The sequence below is a fragment of the Cibotium barometz genome, chromosome 18 (genome assembly GCF_041138505.1).
Source record: "Cibotium barometz isolate CiBa-2024 chromosome 18, ASM4113850v1, whole genome shotgun sequence".
Taxonomy (NCBI): domain Eukaryota; kingdom Viridiplantae; phylum Streptophyta; class Polypodiopsida; order Cyatheales; family Cibotiaceae; genus Cibotium; species Cibotium barometz.
The window spans coordinates 10766558-10794335 of NC_141063.1; the positions used below are offsets into that span (position 1 = coordinate 10766558).

General features: G+C 36.8%; 1 pseudogene; it reads left to right on the forward strand.

Annotated features, from left to right (window-relative positions):
- The first annotated feature begins 5171 nt into the window (after positions 1–5171).
- Positions 5172–12590, forward strand: LOC147628930 (uncharacterized; annotated as a pseudogene).
- The last annotated feature ends 15188 nt before the right edge of the window (positions 12591–27778 follow it).

Below are 27778 nucleotides of genomic sequence, written 5' to 3' on the forward strand. Positions count from 1 at the left end.
ATAAAAATATCCATTATTTCAAATATGCCAAGAATTTCACTTTTACCATTTAAATGATTGAATTCCAAATGTCATGGGAATTCCTCTTTTATCATTTAAATTTTCTCATACATAAAATAAATTTATCTAAAATTTCTCTTTAAATAAAAATATTCATTATTTTCATATACCAAAATTTTTTTCTCCCATTTAATTACATGGATCTCCATTATCATGAAAATTCCTCTTTTTACACAAAAATAAAATTACCAAAATTTCTCTTTTCTTTAATTAATTATTTTTCATGAATGTGATGAAAATCATTCTTTTAGCATAGGATGACCAATCCTAGAATATGGTAGAAAGTCCTCTTTTCACATTATGCATAAAAATGAGCTATGTATTAATTTTTAAAAATTTTACCATAGCTTCGCTGCTATTATTGATAATTTTTAATATTTCTAGAAAGAATAAGACTTTGTAATACAATTATGATAGAATATTATCCTTAGACTTAAATCTAATTTATGGAATTAAATCATAAGTTCACCATAATTTTATTAGCATAAACGCATTAAAAAACTATTTTTTTAACCTCTAGCTTAACAAGCTTAGAGATTGATTTTGAATTAAGAACTTATCAATGAGAAGCATTCATTTGCTAAAGAATTAGTCATAGGAATGACTATTCTTTTGGGGAGAGAGAGATATACATAAAAAGCATCCTATTAAGCATAAAAACTAACTTTTTGTTATTAATCATTAGAATTCTTATAGAAATTTCAATTTGCATTGAAAACAATTAAATTGAAACTTCTCAAGCTTGAGAGGGGTTGAGAAGTGAAATCTTTTGAGAATATTAATGAAAACCATGAAATTACTTCTTACCTCTTGATTTGGCTTGCTTCTTAGAAGGAATCCCCCAACCAATCAATTGGTTTAGTATGTTGAGAAGAAAGCTCTAAGGATTGTTGAAGAGAGAGAGAAGCTCCAATCTCTCCAAAAGTAGAGGATTTTTAAGGGATAATAGAAAATATCATTATTTTAATATAATACTAGAATGGTATAGTTCATAGATTTTTTTTGCAGAAGACTAAGGATTTATTTATAGGTGAGGGAGGCCACTAACCAAATCCTACTGGGTTCTATAATTTTCCATGTTCAGTTTGACTCAATTTGGACAAGATTTGAATCAGTTTGGTTTCCTTTTTTATTTGGTTATCCAGGAGAGAGGAGAGATAAAAATATCACAATTTTTTTTGAAGTAAAAACTCATCCACATGTGTGAATTAGGCACCTACCTCAAGATTCCCCCTCGCCTTACCAAGGTGTCAAAAATATATCATTATTCTAAAATATCTCATTTTTTAGTAATATCTCATAGTTTTTAACTAATAAACCTTGTACTCAGTCAACTCTTCATCTTATGTGAGCATTTACCCATTTTTGGGTATTTTCTTTTATTCTTTGGATTTATGTTATACCAACACTTGGATTAATCCAATTGTCCCATTGGAACCTTAATTGGACTTTAATCTAAATTTTTTTGAAAATGTAGACCCTTAGACTAAGGTCCTTTATACACATTTTTAATTAATTCCAAGTGCACATTGGAAAGTTCTTTTTGAACTTATGTTTCAAGGGAATCCATTTTAGACACTTGAAAGATTTTTATATCCAAATATATCTTAATTTAGGATTATCTCTCTCTAAACTTTTCTCTCTCTAGGCTAAAACAAGGTAAAACAAAATCTTTCTTCTATTTTAGAGAGGGGAATAATTACAAGAATAGAAGGAGGGGTTTTTACACCTTTACACCACAAAAGCTCGAGGGAGGAATCTTACATCCTACCCCACTTAAAAAACGTGAGATGTCCTCATCTCGCAACAGGTGAAGTACAATCTCTTTCATCTTCTTCTTCTTCAATCACTTCCACCGTTACTGCCTTGGAAGTGGATGGCTGATTTGGGAACATGCAAGATTCCTCCCCAGCCTCTCAAGATGTCCAGTATCTTCCCCTATAATAAAATCCCTCTTCAAAAATATAAAAGGTCTTGTTTTTACCTGTTTTGGCCTAGAGAGAGAAAATATTCTAGAGAAAGGTTATTCAAATTTTGATTATTTTTGGATGGAAAAATATCTCTTCTTATTAAAATAAGTTCCCCTGAAACAGAAGTTCAAAAAGATTTTTAGAAGGTGCATTAAAAATCAAGTATAATCTGTTCAAGAGGCCTTACCCTAGGGGTCCAGATTTTTGAAAAACTTTAAATTAAGGCTTTAAGGGGGCAATCAAATTCATCCAAATGTCTGGAGAAGATAAATAAAAGAAATAAAGAAAATCCTCCCAAAAATGAGTAAATACTCACATAAGATGAAGAGTGGACTAAGCACCAAAGGAATTACTAAAAAAAATGGATTTTTGACACTTCACAATAGGGATTCCCCCCTCATGAATGAGGCGCCTACTTCACATGTGTGGTGGAGTTTTAAATCATCAAAAATTGAGATATTTCATCTCTCCTCTCTCCTAATTCAAGTCTAGTTTCAAAAAGTAAGCTAAAGTGACCTAAAAATTGTCAAAAATTGACCAAATTGATCTGAAAAATTCTAGAATCAGTTTGCTTGGTTAGGAGCTCACGTTTTCCTACAAATACAAGCCTTCCCCTTTGTTGAAGCTTAATAGTGTTTTATGCACTATTACTCTACTCCTCCCAAGAGCTAAGAATTGTGAATTTCTTAATAATTCACTAGTTTTTGACCATTCCCTCTTCTAAAGAATTGGTGGCCACTCTTGTTGCAAACAAGAGTAGAACCCTCAAACCATCAAGCCAAAGGAAAGCTCCTAGAATTCATGTAAGTTAGAAATCTAATATTTTTCTTTATTCTTTTAATGGTTTTCTAAATTGTTTATTATCTTAAAAGGATAAACAGATGCTATGCCTTCTTGGAAAGGCTTCCCCCCCCTCTCTCATTCTTAAAATCAGCCCTTCTTTATTCTAGTTAAGTGATCTAATTGTTGGAATTAAACTTTTCATATTGTTTCTCTCTTAAAAGTGAAAATTGATTAGTTTAGAATGCTTTAATTGGGGATAATTCCTAAGTGGATTAAGATTAGAAAAATTGAAAAATGGTCAGCCATACAAAGGAGGTTATGGTGGTGAAATTTTCTAAAAATTTAGAAAATAAATTTCATCTTTTATTAATCAAAAAGAGTAATCCCCATCGTTTGTGTATTCTAAAAGTGTCATTTTCATTCATGCATAGAAAGATGCATATTGATTATTATTTTTATTATAAAAGAATGATTTTTAATAGAACTAAATTCTATGCATAGAAAGATGCATATTGATTATTTTTTTAATTATAAAAGAGTGATTTTTAATAGAATTAAATTCTATGCATAGAAAGATGCATATTGATTATTTTTTATTATAAAAGAGTGATTTTTAATAGAATTAAATTCTATGCATAGAAAGATGCTTTTATTATAAAAGAATTATTTTTAATAGAATTAAATTCTATACATAGAAAGATGCATATTGATTATTTTTCATTATAAAAGAGTGATTTTTAATAGAATTAAATTCTATGCATAGAAAGATGCATATTAATGTTTTTTTTTGTTTTACTTTCTTGCATAAGTAGGGTAGCAATAGGGCCAAAGAATCTATCATGCATGATCTTCTCTCTTGCTTCAATAATCAAAGGATTTGACACTACAGTAATTGCAAGCAAGGAGGCTTTTCTTGCTTCAATAATCAAAGGATTTGACACTACAGTGATTACACGCAAAAAGGCTTTTCTGCAAGAGGCATCTGCTACCACATTTTCTTCGCCTGGGTGGTACTTGATTTCAAAATCAAATTCTTGCAAGGTCTGCATCCACCTTCTTTAGCGCATGTTGAGATCCTTTGGAGTGAAGATCCACTTTAAGCTCTGATGATCTGTCATCAAAGTGAATCTTTGACCGAGTAGGTAATGTCTCCACAACTTTAGGGCATATACTACTGAAAGTAGGTCCAGGTCATGGGCAGCATAATTCCTCTCATGCGTTCTGAGTTTTCGGGATTCATAGGCCACTCCATGACCTTCGTGCATGAGTGCACCTCCCAGGGCAAAACCACTGGCATCAATTTTACTACCTCAAAGGGTAGAGAGACATCTGGCAGCTTCAAAATGGGATTGGTTACCAAGGCAGTCTTCAGCTTATCAAAAGCACTCTGGCACCTGGCAGACCATTGAAACGGGATATTCTTCTTGAGAAGATTAGTTAGGGGGGAAGCTATGAGAGCATACTTTGGTATAAAAATTCTATACGAAAACCAATCAATCCCAAGAATCCTCTGACTTCTTTCACTGTCTTTGGTTCAGGCCAATCTATGACTACTTGGACTTTTGTAGAGTCTGGAGAAATTCCAACTTTGGATACCAGAAAGCCCAAGTATTCAACATGGTCGGCAGAGAAAGTGCATTTGCTCTTTTTTGCAAAGAGTTGGTGCATCCTTAGAATCTCAAGAACTTTTCTGACATGAGCTTCATGGTCAACTACATTCTTTGAGTAGATTAGAATATCATCAAAGAAAACAAGAACGAAATCATCCACTGAGAATTTCCTGCATTAAGCAATTGAATGTAGCTGGGGCATTTGTCAATCCAAACGGCATGATAATGAATTCATAATGTCTTGCATTAAGCAATTGAATGTAGCTGGGGCATTTGTCAATCCAAACGGCATGACAATGAATTCATAATGCCCATACCGAGTATTCATTAGGAAGTGAATGGGGTCTTCTTGGGCCCTTTAATCGAAAACTCCCAAAGGTATAACTCTAAACTGATAGTCAGTTAAAGTCCCATCTAGATTGAACTAAATACGACCTGTCTCAAGGTGAGTGAAAAGAATCTTCCCACTTTCCATAGGTTTCCCTGATTTCTGATCTAAGACTAGCTTACGCAAGAATCCAAGGGAGATGAAAGAATGAATATTGCCTGAATCAATCAAAAGCTTAAAAGGATTACCCTCATACTCAGCTAGAGTATGAATGACGGAGAATTGACGGTTTGGCCCTTGGTTTTCAATTGCAGCATAAATCTGTCCTCTTTTCTCTTCCATTACTTTTTCAATTGTGATTGCTCTAACTGCTCTGGTCTGAGGTTGAACTCTTTCTCTTTGGGTTGCCCCAATTCTGGGATGGAATTCGGAGGCTACTCTGGACAACAGAGGCAGACCGTTGAGCTGTTCTCTTGGGATTGCTCCGATTTGGGCGAGATGGACCCCGATTTGATTGATAAGAAGGGGTTGGTCTTTGCACTCTTGGTCCTTAACTTCCGTCCCCTTGACATGGCAGGAGAGTTGAGCACTCTTTCAGCTGGTGACCAAAACACTAGCATCCAAAACACCGATTCTCACTTCTGAGCTCATCCCTCTAAATCCTTGAAATAGGTGGGGCTCCTGAGAAAGTGTTTTGGGGGAAGGGTCTTCCTTCACTTCTGAATCTTCCCGCATCCTAATTTTGAATTGGGCCTTGCTACCTCTTTGGGGGAGGAAAGTTTGAAGTACTTCTTGGGGTTTGGAGTCTTTTAAAGTTAGAGGGTGCAGGCTTTGACGAGACATTAACAACAAAGGCTTTGGCAAAGTCCTTTGCCATTCTTACTGCTTTGGCCATTGAGACAGGTTTGGCATTCTTTACTAAGGTGTCCAATGGCTCGTTCATTCCTCGAATGAACCTGGCCATCAGCTGCTCTTCATCAAACTGAGGGGAATATTTGAGGAGAAGGGCAAAAGCTTAATTGTACTCTTCAATTGTTCGGTTATCCTACTTTAATTCCAAGAATTCATTTATTTTAGTTTCAAGGAAGCCCGGAGGATAGAACCTCTTTTTGAGGTAAGCTTTAAGATCGGTCCACGTCTGGGTATTCCTATCGAGACAGTTAGTCTCGCAGTGATTCCTCCAAGCGACCCTGGCCGTTTCCATAATCTTTAACCTGGCGAGAGTTATCTTGCTTCTCTCATTGTAGCCAGTTACATCAAAGTATTCCTCCATTGCCTCAATCCACTTTTCCACTTCACCTAACTGTTCCCCTTCACCCTTGAAGGGACCAAGTTGGGATCTGTGCACGGTTTTTGGAACATCCGGATCTAACTCTTCGTTCATCGGTTAGAGGATCCGGTTGCCTTGCACGAGCCGTGCGCCTCATGATTTTGGCAAAACGAGATTTTTATCAATTTAACTTTGACAATAGATTTATGATTATTTAATTTTTGTGATTTATTCTTTAAACAGATAATTATTTCATCATACTTCATGAAACAAGATTAACCACATTCACAATCATGAAAACAATTTGGAATTTTTTTGCAAAACATCATTTATTATCAAAAGTTTTCGATAAATACATAGAGCATCACGGCTCCCAAAAATTAGTGCCTCAATCATATTCGCATAAAGAAGCAAAATTGTGAAGGAGACATACCATGGTATACACGATTCATTACAAAAAGAGGTGCTGTAATTCTATCTCTAGGGATAAAGTGGCTAAGAAGCCTAAAAACTCGGCATGAAGTTCTGAAGTTCATGGGTAAATGATCAAAGAGTTGCACATGCTGAACAAGCCCTAGCCTAATCGGAATCATGGCTAAGGAAATATTCTACCTAAGCCTCTGACACTGACTGGTACTGACATTAATACATCGTCCTCCATAGAGCCACATATACCGATGTCGCTCAAGAGGATCAGGAAAGTAAAGACTCTCAAAATGACGTGTGAGTCTCACTCTACTTACTCGGGTCGTAGCAGAGTTAATGAGGTGCTTGAATGCAAAGGCTATCATATCCTAACTTTGGGAGAGTTCAAGAATGTCAGAAAGATTCGGGGTATCCATCTATAAATTCCAATTCAATTTATGAGTTTTCAATTTTTAAAGTTCCTTCAACATAATATTAACAAGCGAAAACATTATTTTCCTAGATTTACTTAAATTTTTTTAAGCAATTTCTACTTCGGTTACGTAAATTTACAATAGCGCTCTGATACCAATTGCTGTGAGATCCCATTGCCCCCTCTACGCACGGATTCCCGGATGGTAGTAGTGGAAGCAGTTTCCTCAAGCGTGGGGCAGGGTTTCCCACTCGGGGCCTTGCAACCTCGAATGTCTAGGCACGAGACTAAGCTGATGGTCATTCCGAAAATCGAAACCAGGAAAATTTGCCATGCCCAAAAAGCGGGGACGATTCCACCATTTTGAATTTCTTAACGAATTTTTCTAACGAGGTCAAGACTGAACTAACCTTCATTTGAATAAACCGGATAGAAGGGAAACTATAACAGACTTAACTTGAAGGAATCAACGATTTTTTCCTAATTGAATTAGGCACAGCCGTTGATCTATTCATTTGAGAAGTCTTCATGTTATTATTTAACTCTATTAGAATTCTAAGCGTAATCCTATTAATCTCAACTAATCAAGATACGCTTTGATTGCAGATGATACAATCTATAACCCTTGCTCTCAGCACTATAACCAACAAAAATGCATTTGACAGTCTTATCATCCAATTTTCTACGTTGTTGCACAGGCACTAAAGCATAGGCCAAGCAACCAAAGACATGCAAGTGACCAATAGAAGGCTTCCTACGATGCCAAGCTTTGTATGGAGTAACAGACTGCAAGGCCTTAGTGGGACACCTGTTGAGTACATATGCAACACATATGACAGCCTCAAGCCAAAACACATGTGGCAAAGCTTGGCTCTTGACCATACATCGTGCCATCTCCATAAGTGACCTGCTTTTTCTCTCAGCAACACCATTTTGCTGAGGGGTATACAGCACTATACATTGGTGTTTTATCCCACGACTAGCCAAAAATGCATCAAACTCTTTAGACATGTACTCTCCCCTCCCCCTCGATTAGAACGAAAGGTGCCCACAGTATAATTGGATACATTTTCAACCTAAGCAAAAACTGTTTCAAGCACAGAAACACTTCGGACTTTGCCTTCAATGGATATACCCATGCATGCCTTGAGTAATCACTCATCGATGAAAGTCACGAAGTACAAGTGTTTGCCAAATGACAAAGTTTGCATAGGCCCACATACATCACTATGTACAAGGTGCAATTTGCGAGTGGCCCGCACAGAACCATCCTTTGGAAATGCAGAATGCTGGATTTTGCCCAAAATACAGCCTTCACAAACATGTTTTAATGGTGCCTCAAGAGGGGGCAATGAAGCAACCATATCAAATTTCTGCAAACGCAGCAAACTAACAAATTTCAGATGACCAAAACGAGCATGCCATAGTTTTGTATCTAAAACTGCCTTTTTCAGAAACTACATTTGCTGAATCTTCCACACACTTGTCTCATAAGAATTGAGCCTATACAGCCCACAAAACAAGGTGCCAGATGTAATAATCATATCACTAGAAGTCAAATCATGAACAGTACATCTGTCACCCACAAATTTGACTACAAGTCCAAGTCTAGCAAGCGCAGAGACAGATAATAGATTCTTCTTTATCCTTGGCACATACAAAGCATCTGAAAGTATGAAATCACTGCCATTAGGAGTAGTAAGCATAATTTTACCAAGGCCCTTCACTGGGTAAGAAGCATTATTGGTACATGTGACTGTATTCCCATTAGAGACAGCCTCAAGACAAGTGAACATATCACGATGCGAGGTAATGTGCTTTGTAGCACCACTCTCAAAATACCATACATCAGAGTCAACAGAAACTGCCAAACATGCATCATGTACAGATGGGTCATACTGGCAATACACGCTAAATGCCCATTCTGTATGCTACACAACATTTGCAAAATCTGAATTTGTAGGAGGATCCGCTATTGTGGCTGCATTTGACTCTTTCTTCTTTGCCTCTTTACCCTTTAGCTTAGGGCAATTCTTAATGACATGATCAGTTGCCTTACAAAGATCTTTTTCTTGCCTTTATCAAGAGCCTTCTCAGACGGCCTATTGTTGCTACCTGTGGAAGGAGAAGAAGTTGTAGACCTACTAATAGGAGAAGAAACAGTGGAAGAGGCTACCTTACCACTTCTTCACTGCTCTGCTGGGCTGCAACAAATGCCTGATCAACTGCATGCTGCCTAGCCTTATTTTGCCTGGACTGCGCTTCTTGCAAGAGCTTGTTGACTAAAGTATCATACTTGACAGCATCAGGTCTGTCCTCATCAGTAAACAAGTCTCCACGTGGAAGCAAAAGTCTAATATGACACATGTAAAGCATCAATATCAGTCTGCACAAGAGAATGATCATGAATAATCTCACCTACAGAAATCAACTGTTCCTTGAGATCTTTAATCTCAGCAAGAAAAACATTCATGTCATCATCTTCCTGCATAATCTTCGATTCTAGCTCTTTAAGCAGGTAAGAGATTTTTGCCTTGTTACAACCTACATACAAACCAGCTAGAATATCCCAAGCCTGTTTTGCTGTTTTAGCTGAACAAATATATGGAGTGATGTTACATTTGATAGAAAGTGCAATCAAGGCATGAGCCTACACATCTTTAATATCCCAACGAGCTTGTTCAGTAGTGGGTAAAACAGTAGCAATAGTAGAGCTGCTAGAACCTACAACATCCTCAACAGATCCTATATCCACAGAACCTAGACGTACATCCATACCCTGCACAATGTTCCACACTCCTTTTGCAACCAAAACATGATGCATCATGTATGTCCAAAGTGAGTAGTTGCTGTCTCCATCCAAGTGGTCATCAGCAGAGCAGACAACATGTGAAATACATCATTACTGTTATTAGCCATGGCCACTGACTGAAACTGATGCAAAAGCTACCTGTAATGAAGCAAAGACTGAACAGAAAACAACTTGTGCTATGTAGCATGTTCCATAATAGAATACGTATGCCTGTTTTTTAGAAAACTGCACTGTCAAAATTTTTGCACAAAAACAGAGCTTGTAATGCAAAAACGGAGCCCGAAACGACCTCAGATGCAATTTCTGAGAATGAATGGTCCTACAAGCTAATCTGCAGTATAGGGACCTGCAACAATAAGCGCTCGTGAAAGCTCACCTCAAATTAGAGAACATGAGTCGGAGGGTGCTAGCGGCGTAGCCCTGGGAGCCGATGCCTGTGCTCTGATACTAATTATTGGAATTAGGGTTGCAAAAAAGCACACAAAGCTTGGAGAAGAAGAAGCAAGAATGCACACAACACACAGTGTATTAGATTGTGTCAATTTACAAAAGATGAGTTAGCCCTAGAATGATGGGCGTATATATAAGCCGGGGGAAAAAACCTCCTAAGGAGGGAAAAAGTGCCCCAGCAGTCCTAAGTGTGTTCACACACATCACTGCCTATATATATGGCAACAATAATTAAAAAACATATTCTTTTACATTGTGTCTAGAAATGGTATATCCACGGATGCGGAAAAGATAGCTGTTATTGTTGAGCTACCTAGATCTTACAATGTGCATCTATTTATGCATAAAATCTATTTTGATAAAAATAATACTTTTATAATAGAAAAATATTCTTTTATGCATCTATTTATGCATAAAATCCATTTTAATGAAAATAACACTTTTATAATTTAAAAAATATTCTTTTATGCATCTAGTTTTGCATAAATTCCATTTTGATGAAAATAACGCTTTTATAAATAAAAAAATAATCAATATGTGTCTTTCTATACATAGAATTTAATTCTATTGAAAATCATTCTTTTATAATCCACAGGAATTGAACCGAGTTCAAGGGTACAGCCTGGATGATGGAATTATGTATCGCAGGCTATGCATTCCCAATGATGAAATTTTTCATCAAAAATCTGGACTCCTAGGGTAAGGCCTCTTGAACAGATTATACTTGATTTCTAATGCACCTTCTGAAAATCTTTTTGAGCTTCTGTTTCAAGGGAACTTATTTCAATAACAAGAGATATTTTTCCATCAAAAAATATTCAAAATTTGAATAACCTCTCTCCAAGATCTTTTATATTTTTGAAGAGGGATTTGATTACAGGGGAAGATGCTCGACATCTTGAGAGGCTAGGGAGGAATCTTACATTCTCTCCCACTTGAAAAACGCGAGATGTCCTCATCTTGCAAAGTGGGGGTAATCCTGCAACAATTTGACTTCTTTCTCCCAGGTGATCACTTACGAGGAGATAGGGGGTGTGCTTCAATTTGTCATCAAGCTTGATGAATGTGAGATTATCAAAATGAAAAAGGTAGAAAGAGTGACAATAACACTAATGAATAGAGTACTCAATAAATGCATGAAGGATGGTAATCCGCAATATTTCAGTGTGCAATCTGAAATAAATATATGGTGGCTAGGATCATTTGAGGTAAATCATATTGCATTTATCTAGAGACTTGTTTTTCTCTTGTTTCGGAAGAAAGTTGACATTATCTATTTATCTGTACAGGTCAAGACAAAATCACGAAACATTGTTTTGGGTGTTTCATCATACACCCATTCCTAAATTGATTAGCAAACAGATGAAGCGAAATAGAATCATTAGCTTTGACAAAACAAGGGAGACTTCCAAGTTCAATGGCATCTTGCAGGTGACCTGAAGACACTCAAGTGCTTATTCAATTGCAGCAAGGGAGCTAACGCAAGGTCGCCCTGTCTTTATTGCGTGGATTCCGCAAAAGATCTAGACTCTAAGTGGTGGAGAAGACCACCAAACCGAAATTTGATTAATGAGAACTTTTGCCCCATATTTGAGATTCCTCTCATCCATGTACATATTTGTACCCTTCATGCGTTGTGCCGTATCATTGAGAAATTCGTGTTTCTCTACATTGGATTTTCTTGGAAGATAAAGAAGGCACCAGAGAGAAAAGAAGCCCTTTGCTCATTTGCAAAAGGTGTTGTCTGAGATTGGACTATATGGAGGGAATGTTCGTATTCTAAAAGACATTAAGAAGTCAACCAATGAGAAGGATGTACCAATGAAACCATCAATTGGAGGTGTTAAAGCAAGAAGATTTCTATCAGAACCCCTCCACAGCCAGAAACACAAAATCACCAAGACAAGAAAAGTATATAAATCAAACTACATTAGAAGAATCAAGTATGAACAATGGAAAAGTCTCCATAATGCAGTGAAAGATCAAGAGAGTGAATCAAGGCATGCAAAGGAAAAGGTTTGGCGATCAATTGATGTTCTTTTCAGAATGTGTGACAAAGTTAACTGGACACAACAAGATAAAAAGAGCTTTTAAGACAACCTATAAACTTTCAAAATAGTCATGAAGATAGCTTGGATAGATTCCAACATAGCACACTACATGGTAAGGTTCATGATTATGTTCTTTTAGTTGACATGCACAATTGATTGATGCACATTTGATTCTCTCTTTGTTGATATTATGCAGCATATTCTCTACAACCATATGCCATTTTTTATCCAAAAATATGGAAACCCTAGTACTTGGAACACTCAAGGGATGGAAAAGTCACACTATATGGCCCAAAATGCTTATTTTAGGCATACACAACATGGTGGAGGAAGGAGAAAAGCAAACAGCATGTATGAAGTATTTCAATGGTTCTACTACAAAATAGCTACACAGGAAAGAAACCTTAAAGTTGTCTAAGATGCTTCACACTTAGAGATATAGAAAACAGAACACAGAAAAGATTTGAAGATTTTAAAAACTCAAGTGCTATCCATGCACAAAACAAATGGAGAGAAAAAAAGATTTATGTAAATCACCATTGGATTAATAGAATGTAATGATACAAGATATTTTTTAATACAATCTGAGGATTCTCTATCCCTGAGTAATTTATTGCTAGCATGATGTGCTGGTTGCTTGAATCTAAGTAGAAAATGTTTTCCATACTCATTTAACTCCTCAGGATTCTCTATACCTAAGGATAAAGCATTAGCAGTGTATGTAAGAAAGTAAGCTCTCCTAGAAGCTCCTAAGCCACGGTAGTATCCAAAAATATCTACTGCACTTACTTTCTCTATAAGAATTATCTTATCATATGTTTTGGGTATTATTGTACCACCAAGCAAGCGAGAGAATGTCTTGAATAAGAAATTTGCTAAGACACCGTGTTGGCTCATAGAATTATGGTAGATCAAAATCTTTGCAGAGCAGTTGATAATCTCTTTAGGTAGTAAGATAATGCAGCATCTATACCACGGTAGCTCCGATTGTGCCTATGTAAAACCATAAAGGTCTGCAAGAAATTTGAATACCACAAAGATATGAGAGAGAGAGAGAGAGAGATTCCAGTACCTGAGTGCTTTTATCTGCTAACAAACACAGTGTTGTTCTAGAGATCAATTGAGCTCTCTTTTGTTGGCATCTTCTTATCTACCTAGCCTCGTGTAGAGTCCTCCAGTTTATCAAAACCATGATCCTCTTGAAGCTTTTTGAAAGACTGATCGTCTGGGACTAAACCATCATCCCTAGTAGCCTTGCCTTATTGAAATACTTCCTTAGACATTCTTTGCCATCAAAATTCAACTCGAGGGCCTCTTCGTCACTAGAGTCCTTCGAAACAAATCCCTCCTCTCCATCATAAAAAGTGGCTATGCTAGATAGAGCATAGTTTTCACTTATTCTAAATGTATTCTGTATGTCACTCAAAAGGAGATACACCTTCCCACCAATTTCAAACTCCAGGAGTACAGGAAGGATCAGCTGGCTATCTTCAACATTGAACTCCTATAGATCATCTGGCATCTTCAAACCTTGATTCCTGAGAAGAACCAGGTCTAGGGTCTTTGCTTCTTCTTCTCCCGTTCAAGGTGGACCTCATTAACAACTTCTATGTCTTCGTCAAGGCCAGCTGGTCTCATCAACAGTCTCCTCATAGAACACCTCTTCCCCTAATAAAGGGAGAATAGTGTATAGACAATGAAGGAAACATAGGAATCTGATCGATTCCTCTAGCAGCATCATACAGTGCCTGGGGTGTATGGAGCATGTTGCTTTGTGGTCAGAAGGAAATTGCAGATACCTTTTTTGGAGAAGATTTAGGTACTTGAAACTTGGAGAGCAATCCATTAAATGTACATAAGCTCTCCCACAAATAGGGACTCTCCCATTCCTGAGAGAAGCATCAAAATCAGACCTCTCCTTTGATAGAAAATCTACATGCTGCTCCAAAATTAACGAAATGTCAAGTGGCCTATTGAAAATATCAGCCAATATATGATACTGCTCACTAGCCTTAGAAGCGTAGACAAAATCAAACAAATTTTCATCAAATGATAGTGACTGATCTTTCACAATCCCTGTTTTACAACCTATTCCTTACAAGTTCCTATAGAGAAATCAACATCCCTTTTTATTGACTTCCTTGCCACGATAGGAATCAAGGACAAGTTTGGCATATCCTTATTAGCTTCTACCACAAAATCTAAGCTGTCGGCACTACTGTCACATAATCTCTACTGGCCTTAATTTGTTCCTTGGAATTGGGATCCTCTAATTTAAAGGCACAAATCTTTGAAACAACACTGGAAGACCTGCTTAATTATGTAGACTCACTATAAAGTACAAGACCTGCAGAACTGTTGACATGCCCGTAATCAAGTACGAAAGATATTGCTGCAATTGGTTGAGCAGATTCAGGTACTTCACTTTGCACTATGAGAGGAGCGTCGCTTGAAGAAACAACTGAACCTGATGAAAAATCGATCAACCTCTTCTTTGAAATCTTTGATTCCCTTGGTTACTTATCCAGTACATCTTTCCATCCTCTAAAGCTATACTCTGCATCCATTTTTGAAGACTTTAATCCCCTCGACCTTGCATTATAAGAAACAAATATATGATTAATTTATAAAAACAGATTGCAAAATAGCTATGTGTCAATCTACGTGTGTGCGTGTGTGCATGTGTGTGTGCTTGTGTGTGTGTGTGTGTGTGTGTGTGTGTGTGAGAGAGAGAGAGAGAGAGAGAGAGAGAGAGAGAGAGAGAGAGAGAGAGAGAGAGAGAGAGAGAGAGAGAGAGAGAGAGAGAGAGAGAGAGAGAAAATACAAGTGGCCATTTGACGCGAAGATACAAAAATAAGATCTTTGAAATCAGAATATCGCATCTTTTGACTATCAAGAGCAAACTTGAATATAGTTTACGTGCATATGCAAAATCTCGTAGAGGCGTATCTATGCATATATAAAAAATTACAATTACATAGATATACCAATATACAGACACACACATAGAAAAATATATCTACACATAAAAACATATTGACATGCACACAGACACACACACACACACACATATATATATACATATATATATATATATATACACACACAGATATATATATATATATATATATATATATATTTGTAGTATATACTTAAGGATATCTATGTGTGTGTGTGTGTGTGTATGCAGCCATTTGACGTGAAAACGAAAAAGTAAGGGATTTCAAAATATAATATTGCATCTTTTGCCTATCAAAACCGAATTTGTTTTTAGACCAATCCAACAAGGATCTTATCCAATGAATCCTAAATATACCAAAATTATTAAAGAAGAGATCGACAAACTCATTGAGTGTGGATTCATCTATGAGATTTAACAGCTCGGGCTGGGTTTCACCCATTGTATTATGCCCAAGAAAAATGAAAAACTCCAAGTGTGTGTTGATCTCAAGAAAGTGAATGCTACCATGTGCAGAGATCACTACCCCTTACTATATTTAGAACAAGTACTTGAACGTGTTGCGGAGGCCTAAAAATTTTCAAATGGTTACTCAGACTACAATTAGATCTCTATTTCACCTGAGGATCAAGCTAAAATTGTTTTTGTCACTAAAGATAATGTGTATGCCTACCGCATTATACCATTCAGCCTAACCAATGCACCAGCCACATTTCAGAGACTCATGAACACTATATTTAAAGATTTTTAAAGGAAGTGCTTGGAAACTTTCTTAGATGATTTGATCATTCAGTCATCATGGAAGGAGCATTTATCTTGCTTACGTAAGGTATTTGAATGATGCAGACTTTATCATGTATCCTTAAACCCTTACAAAACAAGTGCCAATTTTGGATAAAACACATAGTGATTCTTGGGCATATAGTGTCCAAGAATGGGATTTCCACTGATGAAAGCAAAGTAAAACTTAGTTTGGAACTACCTCCACCAACAAACTACAAGGGAGTTTGAAGATTCATGGGCCATACTGCCATCAATTTATTCTTTTTTATGCAAAGATAGCTCATCCTTTGTACAAGCTATTGGCTGTATTTGTATGGACCGAGGAGTGTCAATAATCTTATGACATGCTAAAGCAAGCCTTGTCAAGTGCTCCAATCTTGTGAAGAGAACCCAACTCAGACATCAGTCCTTATTTATTTCATATGTACTCCCATTCACATCACATCTTTTTCCATCTCATCACTTCTTTTCTCATTTATCCGTATCAGTTCTCATCACTCGCATCTACCCATATCCACATCTCATCACTCGCATCTACCCATATCCACATCTCATCACATCATATTCATTCACATCACATATCACATCTATCCCAATTTACATCACATTTCATTCACTCACATCCCGATTCACATGACATCACATCTCATTCATTCACATCCCGATTCACATCACATCACATCTATTCACATCCATCACATTCATTTACATTACATCCATCACATTCATTTACATCACATCCATTTACATTCATCACATAGATTTATGTATAAGGCCTCATGCATAGCTTTATGCTTAAAGCTTTATGCATAAGGCCTCATACATGCTTTATGCATAAGATTTAGCATAGCTTGCATAGCGGCATAGTTTGCATAAGGCTTGCATAAGCTTTAGCATAGCTTACATAAGCTTTTGTATGTATGCATTACTAATCCTTTCCTCACCCTTTTGTTGGTTTTGTAGGTCCTCTAATCCTCTCTTTCAACATCACGAAAAAGAAGTAAGTGCTTTTCTATCTTTCCTTTATTATTACTGCACCCTTGGGTGCTGGGGATTTGTTTTGTAGATTTGCGCATAAGCATTATGCATAATGCTTGATGCATAATGCTCATTCATGATTTATGAATAAGCCTCATGCATAGCTTTATGCATAAGACCTCATGCATGCTTTATGCATAAGGCCTCTATGCATGCATTAAGCTCTATCTATGCATGCATTAAGCTCTATGCATACATTAAGCTCTATCTATGCATGCATTAAGCTCTATGCATAGAGCTTAATTCATGCATAGAGCTTAATCTATGCATGCATTAAGCTCTATGCATGCATGCTTAATCTATGCATGCATTAAGCTCTATGCATGCATTAACCTCATGCATGCTTTATGCATAAGGCCTCATGCATAGTTTTATGCAGAGCTCTATGCATGCTTTATGCATAAGGCCTCATGCATAGTTTTATGCGGAGCTCTATGCATGCATTAAGCTCTATCTATGCATGCATTAAGCTCTATGCATACATTAAGCTCTATCTATGCATGCATTAAGCTCTATGCATAGAGCTTAATCTATGCATGCATTAGGCTCTATGCATGCATGCTTAATGCATAGTGCCGGGGTACGGTTTAGTTTAGGATAGCGTGGCTTGCATAGTGCTTTATGCATAAGCCTCATGCATAATGCTTTATGCAATCATTCCTTCAGTGTGGCATCATTGGTAACAGAACGCTCACCACCTATCCACTCAGGGGTCTTTTCAATAGTTCCTAGCTCATAGTACCTAGAAATATAATCACATAAGAAAAATCCAGATGGACTCTCCGTTCAAGATCAGCAAGATCAACCAAAAAATCTATATAAAAGACTCATGGACTCATCCGTTGAGGACCAACAAGGTCAATCATTCAGATTCATACCCGAGTTCAGAAAACAACTCTAACTCCTTATTCCATTTTCTTCCCCGATGCACGTGTGGGTATCTTCGGCGACCCAGAGCGCGAGCACCATATGGTCAGCACCCTCTAGGCTCCTTCGCAGGGTCACCTAGCGCTTCACTCATAGGCCGCTTCCTTGGTCCGTCATCCACCGTACCGTAAGCTCACCATTTAAATCGAACCGAGACTGGTCAAGACCTTGGCCGACCTTGCTACTATGCGAGATGTCCTCCATTGACTCTCCGTCAGCTATCTGCTACAACTTTATCACTTAGGTCTCCAACGATCTCATTCACAAGATGGTCAAAATGCTTCCCCAGCATTCTTGACATAAAACACTCATTTAAAAACAAGTTTCATAAATACAGTTTCTAACAAACTCTCATCTTTCCACATTGTTCCACATCATTTCTCGTTATTCCACATTCTTCTACATCAATTCACATTGCTTATTCCACATCCAGTCATATGTATTCCCATTGTCCTTCATCCATTCTCATCGAATCACATCATATTATATCTCATCACATCTATCCTCTCATCACATTACGTCACAACATATCCACATCACATCTCATCCATTCATCTCATATCACATCCATCTACATTCATTTAGATCCACATCACATCCACATATCATCACATCGCGTTCACATTTATTTACATCACATCTCATCCATTCATCTCACATCACATCCATCTACATTCATTTAGATCCACATCACATCCACATATCATCACATCACGTTCACATTTATTTACATCACTTCATATCCATTCACATCTACCCAAGTCCAAATCACATCACATCTCATCTATCCACATCATATCTCATCCATTCATATCTAACTAGATCCACATCACATCACATCCATTCACATCTCATTACATCACATTCACATTTCACCACATCCACTCACATCTCATCACACCCATTCACATCCCACATTCATTCACATCTCGTCACATCCATCCTCATCTTATCACATCTCGTTCACATTCACATCCACATCCATTTACATCACATCACGTCCACATCCATTTACATCACATCACATCTCATTACATTCACATCCACATCCATTTACATCACCACATCCCATCCACATCTCATCACATCCACATCCACATCCATTTACATCACATCACATCTCATCACATCCACATCCACATCCATTTACATCACATCACATCTCATCACATTCACATCCACATCCATTTACATCACATCACATCCCATCCACATCTCATCACATCCACATCCACATCCATTTACATCACATCACATCTTATCCACATCTCATCACATTCACATCCACGTCCATTTACATCACATCACATCCCATCCACATCTCATCACATCCACATCCACATCCATTTACATCACATCACATCTCATTTGTGGGATCCCACTGTCCCCTCCGCTCGCCAGATTCCCAATTGCTGGCACAACGGAAGTAGCTCCCTCTTGCACGGGGCAAGGTTTCCCACTCGCGGCCTTGCCCTCGAATGTCTGGGCACGAGACTAAGCTGGTGGTCATTCCGAAAACCAAAACCGGGAAAATTTTCCATGCCCGAAAAATGGGGACGATTCCACCATTTTGAATTTCTTAACGAATTTTTCTAACGAGGTTAAGATATTGAACTTACCTTCATCTGAATAAACCAAATGGAAGGGAAACTATTATAGACTTAACTTGAAGGAATCAACATTTTTTTCCTAATTGAATCAGGCACAGCCGTTGATCTATTCATTTGAGAAGTCTTCAGGTTATTATTTAACTATTTGAGTTCTAAGCATATTTTTATTGATCAATTTTATTATTAAAACTCTACTTATTCTAACCTAACTCCATCCGGCCCATGGATTAGCCACCACCACCCAACCACTAGAATTGGTAGAACCAGACAAGTACTCACCCACCCATAATTGAATGCCTTTCTTAACGTTTGCTTTAGAATACAGATACGCACACACTCCTCTTTAAACTTTAATTTATAAAACAATCCCCATTGACATTGGTTACAGATGTCATAACTCAAAATTTCCATTCCATCCTTGTTTCTCACAAAACAATATCACTCTGGACTCTCCCTTGAGACCAGTAGGTCAGTAAACGAGATCCAGTAAAACAGATTACAATAATTTTCTCATCATCATACATATATATATCTTCCACGGCATACGCATGGGTGTCCTAAGCACCGCGATCCCATGCATCACCTGGTTAGAACCCTCCAGGATCCTCCTTAGGTGTCCTGGCACTTCACTTAGGGATCGCTTCGTCGGCCCTCACCCATCATACCGGAAGCACACCATTTTACACCATACCCAGACCCTGGCCAGGTTTTTGCTGTGTGAGCCGTCCTTTGAACACTCCCTACCAGCTGTTGCAACCGAACTTCCCTTAGAAAAACACATATACCAAATGCTCCCTCCCCAGCATTTTGGCGTAACACAGTCCTTTAAGAAAACAGGATTTCTATGCAAGTTTTTAGTTTTGATTTTCTTTTGAATACAATGAGTATATCTTAATTTCGTATCCCAAGACTTCTAGATCACAGGTCTAAATTTCCAAGCAGAATTCCTCGAATTCTGAATTCTTGATCCTCAAATCAAAATCAAAGGTCTCAACTTAGTTTCAGATTCGGTGGGTGATTTGAGTGTAGATTACCGAACTGGTCACATCGTCTTTTCTTGAAACTGACAAAGGAGTTACATCTTGGTCATAGTCTAATTCAGGGTTTGAGTCTGGAAAGGTTCTCCCTGAACTATCTTTCTCGAAGGGTAATATTTCAATTACTACTTTACTGAACTTCATTCATTGAGTATTTTGCTTAACTGAATTCAAAACTAGAATTCCTATGAGAAATAAATTAATCATTTATCTGAAATTTTGACTTCGATAGTTTTTCTAAATTTTCTCATTACCATCCTAGAGAAGAAGCTCGTAGGCAGAAGAAGCTCGTAGGCTAAGTCACCTACTTTCTTTGTAATCAGATATGGTCCACAATATCTAGGGGATAACTTCTTGTACTTCCCAAGAGATAGAGAACTTCTTTTGGGGCGTACTCGAATGAAGACCATATCTGCTTTTTTGAATTTTTTGTCTGACCTCTTCTTATCTGCATACTGCTTCTGTCTATCTTGGGCAGCTTTGACATCTTTGCGAATTGACTGCATCTGCTGCTCCATGTCATCAAGCATCTGTCTAGACATCTCGACCCTAATCAATGGGTCGGACCAAGTTAATGGAGTTAAGCAATATTGTCCATACAAAGCTTTGAAAGGGCTCATCCCAATACTTCTGTGATAAGAAGCATTGTAGGCGAACTCAACTAGGTGCAGATAGCTTAGCCACTTCTTGGGTTCCCTACCATAGCATGATCGAAGTATATCTTTGATTACTTGGTTCACCCTTTCAATTTGACCATTGGTCTTGGGGTGGTAAGCTGTGCTGAGATCCAAGAAAGTTCCTACTGCTTCAAAAAATGCATTCCAGAATCTTGATGTGAATTCGGGATCTCGATCACTTACTATTCTTCTAGGTAGGCCATGCAATCTGAAGATTTCTTTGAGGAACACTCTGGCCACATCCACTACAGTGTAGGTCTCTTTTACTGGAATCAGATGGGAAACTTTGGTTAGTCTATCAACTACCACGAAGATGGAGTTGTAACCTGATTGCACTGAAGGTAATCTAGTAATAAAATCTATATTGATACATTCCCACTTCATTTGGGGGATGTCTAATGGATGTAACTTCCCAGGCATTTTTACTCTCTCGGCCTTGACTTTCTGACAGGTCGGTCAGACATTGACGTACATGATTAAGTACATCCTTTTTTAGACAAGGCCAAAAGAAGCTTTTCTTCAAATACATGTAGGTTTTGATGAAACCTAGATGTCCTGCAATAAGGCTGTCATGGGCTTCATTCACCCTTAGTTCCCTCATCATTGGGAATGCATAGCCTGTGATTATAATACATGATTTCATCATTCAGGCTGTACCCTTGAACTCGGTTCAACTCCTATGGATTTTTACTTTCCTGCATAAGTCGGGTAGCAATAAGGCTAAAGAATCTATCCTGCATGATCTTCTCACTTTGCCTCAATATAATCAAGGGATTTGACACTACAGTAATTGCAAGCAAGGAGTCTTTTCTGCTGAGGGCATCTGCTATCACATTTTCTTTGCCTGGGCATGGTACTTGATTTCAAAATCATATTCCTGGAGGGTCTGCATCCACCGTCTTTGGCGCATGTTGAGATCCTTCTGAGTGAAGATCCACTTTAAGCTCTGATAGTCTGTCATCAAAGTGAATCTTTGACCCAGTAGTAGGTAATGTCTCCACAACTTCAGGGTATATACTACTAAAAGTAGTTCTTGGACAACATAATTCCTCTCATGCATTCTGAGTTTTCGAGATTCATAGGCCACTGCATGACCTTCCTGCATGAGTGCACCTCCCAGGGAAAAACCACTAGCATCAGTTCTACTACCTCAAAGGGTAGAGAGAAATCTGGCAACTTTAGAATGGGATTGGTTAGCAAGGCGGTCTTCAGCTTATCAAAAGCACTCTGGCACCTGGTAGACCATTAAAACAGGATATTCTTCTTGAGAAGATTAGTTAGGGGGAAGATATGAGAGCATACTTTGATATAAAAATTCTATACCAACCAGTTAATCCCAAGAATCCTCTGACTTCTTTCACTGTCATTGGTTCAGGCCAATCTATGACTGCTTGGACTTTAGCAGAATCTGGAGAAATTCCATCTTTGAATACCAGAAAGCCCAAGTATTCAACATGGTCGGCAGAGAAAGTGCATTTTCTCTTTTTTGCAAAGAGTTGGTGCTTCCTTAGGATCTCAAGAACTCTTCTGACATGAGCTTCATGGTCAGCTGCATTCTTTGAGTAAATCAGAATATCATCAAAGAAAACAAGAACAGAATCATCCAAGTATTCTCTAAGAATGTCCTGCATTAATCGATTGAATGTAGCTGGGGTATTTGTCAATCCAAATGGAATGACAGCGAATTCATAATGCCCATACCGAGTACGGATGGCTGTCTTTGGGATATCTTGCTCATTAGTCCTGATTTGATAATACCCTGATTTGAAATCTATCTTTGTAAAGATCTAAGCACCACTTAACCTGTCCAAAAGCTCATCAATTCTGGGGATGGGATACTTATTCTTAACTGTCAGCTCATTGAGACCTCTGTAGTCCACACAGAGTCTTAGCGTTCCATCTTTCTTTTTCTGAAAGAGAACTGGCGCACCCCAAGGTGAAACACTGGGTCTTACAAACCCTTGTTCTAACAGCTGTCTAAGCTGTTCCTTAAGTTTGATGGCTTCAGAAACTGGCATTTTGTACGTGCACAGGGCTACAGGCTAAGCTCCGGGGGTCAAATCTATCACATGATCTACTTCCCGAATTGGAGGCATCTCTAATAATTCTGCTGGGAATAAATCATCATAATCACTTAACCATTCAGGTTCTTTAGCTTTTAACTTTGAGTCTACTGGATTCATTTTGACACAACATAAATGAGCTGCTTCTTTCTAAGTCCTTTCAGTAAGTTAGAAGCCTTTACTCTCCAGACTTGGGGATCCTGAAAATTCGATTCCTATATTTTCGTGAAGGTCACGGAAGGAAATGGCTCCATTATTACAGTGAATGTCAGCTTGATTTTTGTGGAGCCAATCCATTCCAAGGATCCCGTCAAAAACTCCCAAAGGTATAACTCTGAACAGATAGTCAGTTAAATTTCCATCTAGATTGAACTGAATACGATCTGTCTCAAGGTGAGTGAAAAGAATCTTCCCACTGGCCAATTCAACTCACATAGGTTTCCCTGATTTTTGATCTAAGACTAGCTTACGTAAGCATCCAGGAGAAATGAAAGAATGAGTACTGCCTGAATCAATAAAAAGCTTAAAAGGCTTACCCTGATACTCAGCTGGAGTATGAATGACGAAGAATTGACGGTTTGGCCCTTGGTTTTCAATTGCTGCATAAGTCTGTCCTCTTTCTTCTTCCACTATTTCTGCTATTGTGACTGCTCTGGCTGCTGCAGTCAGAGGCAGAACTCTTTCTCTTTGGTTGCCCCAGTTCTGGGAAGGAGTTTTGAGGCTACTCTGGGACAGAGGCAGATGGCTGAGGTAGAGTTCTCTTGGGATTGCCCTGATTTTGACGAGATGGACCCTGATTTTGACGAGTTCTCTTGGGGTTGGTCTTTTGAGGCTACTCTGGACAAAGGCAGCTGGCTGAGCTAGAGTTCTCTTGGGATTGCCCTGATTTTGACGAGATGGACCCTGATTTTGATGAATTCTCTTGGGATTGGTCTTTGCACTCTTGGTCCTTGACTTCCCTATCCCCTTGACATGGTAGGAGTCGGGTAGTCTTTCAACTGGTGACCAAAACCCTCACATCCAAAACACCGGTTCTCACTTCTGAGCTCATCCCTTTGAATCCTTGAAATCGGTGGGGCTCCTGAGAAAGTGTTGTGAGGGAAGGGTCTTCCTTCACTTCTGAATCTTCCCGCATCCTAATTCTGAATTGGGCCTTGCTGCCTCTTTGGGGGAGGAAAGTTTGAAGTACTTCCCAATGTTTGGAATCTTTTAAAGTTAAAGGGTGCAGTGGGACCTTCACAACAAAGGCTTTGGCAAAGTCTTTTACCATTCTTACTGCTTCGGCCATTGAGACAGGTTTGGCATTCTTTACTAAGGTGTCTAATGGCTCGTTCATTCCTCAAATGAATCTGGCCACCATCAGCTGCTCTTCATCTAATTGCGGAGAATATTTGAGGAGAAGGGCAAAAGCTTGATGGTACTCTTCAAAGGTTCTCCCTGAACTATCTTTCTTGAAGGGTAATATTTCAACTACTACTTTATTGAACTTCATTCATTGAGTATTTTGCTTAACTGAATTTAAAACTAGTCACACGAATTTCTATGAGGAATAAATTAATCATTTATCTGAAATTCCAACTTTGATAGTTTTTGTGAATTTTCTCATTACCATCCTAGAGAATATGAAACGTATAATTTTCCTTCACTGAGTATTTACTTATTCATTTCCCAATATTCATGAGATTTAAACATAGGATTAAAGAGAACTCTTATTTTGATATAAAAATTCTGTATGTATCTATTTATGCATGAAATCCAACTTCTATATGGAAATATTACTTTTATATAAAAGAAAATCCTTTTATGCATCTATTTATGCATAAAAATCAATTTTGATGAAAGTAACACTTTTATAATAAAAAAATCTTTTATGCATCATTTTATGCATAAAAATTAATATTGATGAAAGTAACACTTTTATAATTAAAAAAATTATTTTATGGATCTATTTATGCATAAAAATCAATATTGATGAAAGTAACACTTTTATAATAAAAAAATTTCTTTTATCCATAAAAATCAATACTGATGAAAGTAACACTTTTATAATTAAAAAATTCTTTTATGCATCTATTTATGCATAAAAATCAATATTGATGAAGGTAACACTTTTATAATAAAAAAACTCTTTTATGCATTTATTTATGCATAAAAATCAATATTGATGAAAGTAACATTTTTATAATTAAAAAAATTCTTTTGTGCATTTATTTATGCATAAAAATCAATATGCATCTTTCTATGAATAGAATTTAAATCTAATGAAAATCACTCTTTTATAATTAAAAATTAATAATCAATATGCATCTTTCTATGCATAGAATTTAAATCTAATGAAAATCACTCTTTTATAATTAAAAAAATCAATATGCATCTTTCTATGCATAGAATTGAAATCTAATGAAAATCACTCTTCTATAATAATAATAAAAAATCAATATGCATCTTTCTATGCATAGAATTTAAATCTAATAGAAATCACTCTTTTATTAAAAAAATTTAACCAATATACATCTTTCTATGCCTAGAATTTAAATCTAAAAGAAACAACACTTTTGTAATAAAAATATTTCTACTATGCATTTTTCTATGAATAGAATGAAAATAACACTTTTAGAATACACACACAATGGGGATTACTCTTTTTGAATAATAAAAGGTAATACTTATTTCACAAAATTTAAGAAAATTTTGCCATAATCTCCTTTGTATGGCTTACCATTTTTCAATTTTTCCTATTCTTAATTTACTTAAAAATTATCCCCAATTTGTTTAAAGCATTCTCTAAACTAATCAAATTCCACTTTTAAAAGAGAAACAATGTGAAAAGTCTAATTCAAACAATTTGATTACTTAACTAGGATAAAGAAGGGCTGAATTTAAGAATGAGAGGGGGGGGAAGCCTTTCCAGCAAGGCATAGCATCAGATTATCATTTTAAAGATAACAAAAATTTAGAAAACCATTAAAAGAATAAGAAAAAGTAGGATTTCTAACTTACATGATTTTTTGGGAGCTTTCCTTTGGCTTGATGGTTTGAGGGTTCTACTCTTCTTTGCAACAAGAGTGGCCACTACTTCTTTAGGAGAGGGAATGGTCAAAAACTAATGAATTATTAAGAAATTCACAGTTTTTGGCTCTAGAGAGGAGTAGAGTAACAGTGCATAAAACACTAATAAGCTTCAACAAAGGGGGAGGCTTCTATTTATAGGAAAAAGTGAGCTTCTAACCAAGCAAATTGATTCTAGAATTTTTCAGATCAGTTTGGTCAATTTTTCACCATTTTTGGGTCATTTTAGCAGCTTACTTTTTGGAACTAGACTTGAATTAGGAGAGAGGAGAGATGAAATATCTCAATTTTTTGGAGTTTAAAACTCCACCACACATGTGAAATAGGTGCCTCCTTCGTGAGGGGGAAATCCCCACTTTGAGGTGTTAAAATTTTTTTTTTTTAGTATTTCCTTTTGTCCTTAGTCCACTCTTCATCTTATGTGAGTATTTACTCATTTTTGGGGGGATTTTCTTTATTTCTTCTATTTATCTTCTCCACACATTTGGATGAATTTGATTGGCCCCTCAAAATCTTAATTTAAAATTTTCAAAAAATCTGGATCCCTAGGATAAGGCCTTTTGAACATATTATAATTTATTTCTAATGCACCTTTTGAAAATCTTTTTGAACTTCTGTTTCAGAGGAATTTATTTTAATAAGAAGAGATATTTTTTCATCCAAAAATATCTGAAATCTGAATAACCTCTCTCTAGAATATTTTCTCTCTCTAAGCCAAAATAGGTAGAAACAAGATCTTTTATATATCTGAAGAGGGATTTGATTACAGGGGAAGATACTGACATCTTGAGAGGCTGGGGAGGAATCTTACATCATCCACATCTCATCACATTCACTTTTAGTACTGTTTTCTACTTTCGATATACCGATGGACTTTTCTAAGTTTCTGCCAATTGCTTGGCCTAGTCAAACGTACTTTCTCTCCATGGATATTTTCATATTCTTTCTCAAATTTCTCGAGTGAAATATATTCAATATTCTTCTTTTTGAGTAAAAGATTCATGGGATTTACAAAATCAATTCTACCCATATTTTCCAATAAAATTAATAATGCATAAAATTTTAGTTTTGATAAATAATCATAATTTGAATTATGCCAAAATTTACTCTTTTACCATTTAATTACTTGGATCTCAAGTATCATGGGAATTTCTCTTTTTGCATAAAAATTAAATTTACTAAAAATTTCTCTTTTTGCATAAAAATAAATTTACCAAAAATTTCTCTTTTACCATTTAATTACTTGGATCTCAAATATCATGGGAATTCCTCTTTTTGTATAAAAAAAATTTACCAAAACTTACTCTTTTCTCATAATCAATTAATTATGCATAATTATAAAAAAATTCTCATGAATATGATAAGAATCATTCTTTTTACATAGGATGTCCAATCCTAGAGTATGGTAGGAAGTCCTCTTTTAGCATTGTGCATAAAAATAAG